The sequence below is a fragment of the Populus trichocarpa genome, chromosome 16, assembly GCF_000002775.5.
Source record: "Populus trichocarpa isolate Nisqually-1 chromosome 16, P.trichocarpa_v4.1, whole genome shotgun sequence".
Classification (NCBI taxonomy): domain Eukaryota; kingdom Viridiplantae; phylum Streptophyta; class Magnoliopsida; order Malpighiales; family Salicaceae; genus Populus; species Populus trichocarpa.
In genome coordinates, this window is record NC_037300.2 from 4,110,870 (window position 1) to 4,113,099 (window position 2,230).

The following is a 2,230-nucleotide window of genomic DNA, read 5'->3' on the forward strand; positions in this document are numbered from 1 at the left end:
TTACCGTGTTTGTATTCTGTCAAAGTAACAAACCTTTTTAGCTGCTTCAAATCTCGTGCTGTTGTTTTCATGGAAAACTGGATTCAATTGTGGGCACATTAGTTCCTTTGTTTGCTTGCATTCACAGATGTTCTTCACAATTGTGATAATATATTTTAGCTAATCCGATGTAATCTATAATGTTATTTATTTTATAGCTGATAAGCTGCAATGAATGTTCTGGTAATTGGGTTTTGGTTGTCGCATGATAATTGGAAGGTTTTTAGTGGTCTATGATGGATGTGGAAACTCAGTAGCTTGAAGTGACATTTTTCTTATATATTTTGTTTAGTGTATCTTGAGTTTGATCACCGCAGGTAGAGCAAGTTGTTTAGCTTGTTTGGTTTCTCAGCTAGTTTTTGGGATAGGACAGTGCCCAGTGATGATAGGTAGGGTCTTGCACATTTTGATACAGAATGTGTCCTTCATGCTGCTATGCTGGAAATCTTCTGTTTATTTCGGATAATGCGCTTCAAGAAGATGAAAGCTCAATACCATGGTTGTGGAGCATGATTTTCTGCAGTCATATTCCTTTTTTAATGTGATATAAGGTAGCGGCTGTATGACTTGCACACAAAGTTCTGTCAAGTAATGTTATTGCCAGTACAATGCAGTCAAATATGATGCGTTACTGATTTCCCAAGCATGCAATGCTGTAGAGTATAGAGAGACACATTTCCTGGATTTGAGAGGAAATGAAAACCATGTATAAGATGGTTAGAGTTCATGTTTTTTGGTGCTGATGGCTTAGGAAAACCTTTTTATTAAAGAGCTGTTGGGAAAAACATGGTGCAGGTTTTGACTTTTGAGGAAACAGGATATTGATTCTTAAAGAACATGGAAAGTTTGAGTGCATGATATGTTTTAGTTTTTTTGGATGTAGTTAAAGCTTGAGAGGAGTGCACTGGTGATTTCGGGTGCATTCGAACCGTTAACAGTAATTTGACCTGCTGGCAGTCAATCTGCGTATCCATCTTATTTTTTTGTTCTAAATGCAGCTAACCTGATATGGTGCATGGATTTATTGAGAGAATAACACATCAATTAGCTGTGAATTTGAGAAGTCCCAGGTTTCGTGCAAGAAAGTAAAGGTGCTGATGTCTTTGCATGCTTAAAGATGCAGACTTTGCAGGAAAAGCTGTCTTGAACACCCAACACAGGAGAGAGTAATATTCTTATTAGGAGGTTCATTTCTGCCATGGAAGGCTATGCCCTCCTTTTTCCAGTGCATAATTGCCCCTGTGATGGTTGTAATTTTAGTACCTTGCTGCCATGAACTTGAAAGTGGCTGTTTTTTTTTTTGTTTGTTCTTGTTGGTGGTGACCACTTTGGAAGAACATGTTTGAAATTGTCTTTTTTAAAATTCTGAATTTTTTTGGTTTAAAACAGTATTTTTAAATAAAAAGTACATTAAAAAATAATGATTTTGTAAGTTACTAGAGCATGTGATATGTTTGCATACCGGGAAAGAAATAGATAGTGGTAATAATGCCACCAAGAGGAGTGGACTCAGGACTGTAGGCTTGATTGACGGCGTTATGCTTGGTGATGCTCAGAATTGCATGTTGCTAGGCTGAGCTAAATGAGGTTGCTTGACTCGGCACATCAAAAGGAAAGAGGACAAGCTAGCTTGATCTGCACTTCATTATATGATTTCAACAAAACGAATTTCACTGTGTTGGGTTTTCAAGACAGCTTTCCATGTGCAGATCTTGAACTGCAGCAAGAGGGAAATATTCCTTTTCAGCCTAATCTAACCTTCCTTTGTCCTGAAGCTAGTCATCGTACGTAATTTGAAGGTTATTTTCACCGTAATTAAGCTGTGAAATGTCTGATCGTAGAACAGTAGCGTGTACCTGCGACAAATTTATCATACTGTGGTGCTAACTTGTGGACGAGAGAGATGGGCGGAAGGTATTCTTTCAGGTTCAGTCTTGCCAGAGCAGACGGTGTTTTGTATGGCCCAGATAGGGTCAACTTTGTTATTGAAAATCGGTGAGGCTAGCTGGATCAGTGTTTTTTTATAGGAACTAGAAGCGCTACAATTCTCTAAAGAAAAGGAGTTGCGTAGGCTACAAATTAAGGTTTTGAAAAAAAATTAGAAGTTTGCAGAAAAAAATGCGTCTGCCGGGAGTCGAACCCGGGTCTATTGCTTGGAAGGCAATTATCCTAACCGTTGGACTACAAACGC

The 2,230-nt window shown here is 38.4% G+C and overlaps 1 non-coding gene across 1 annotated transcript; it reads right to left on the reverse strand.

Moving 5' to 3' along the window:
* Nucleotides 1–2,158: 2,158 nt before the first annotated feature.
* Nucleotides 2,159–2,230, reverse strand: TRNAG-UCC (transfer RNA glycine (anticodon UCC)). The gene has a single exon. It is a non-coding gene; the product is annotated as a tRNA-Gly (tRNA).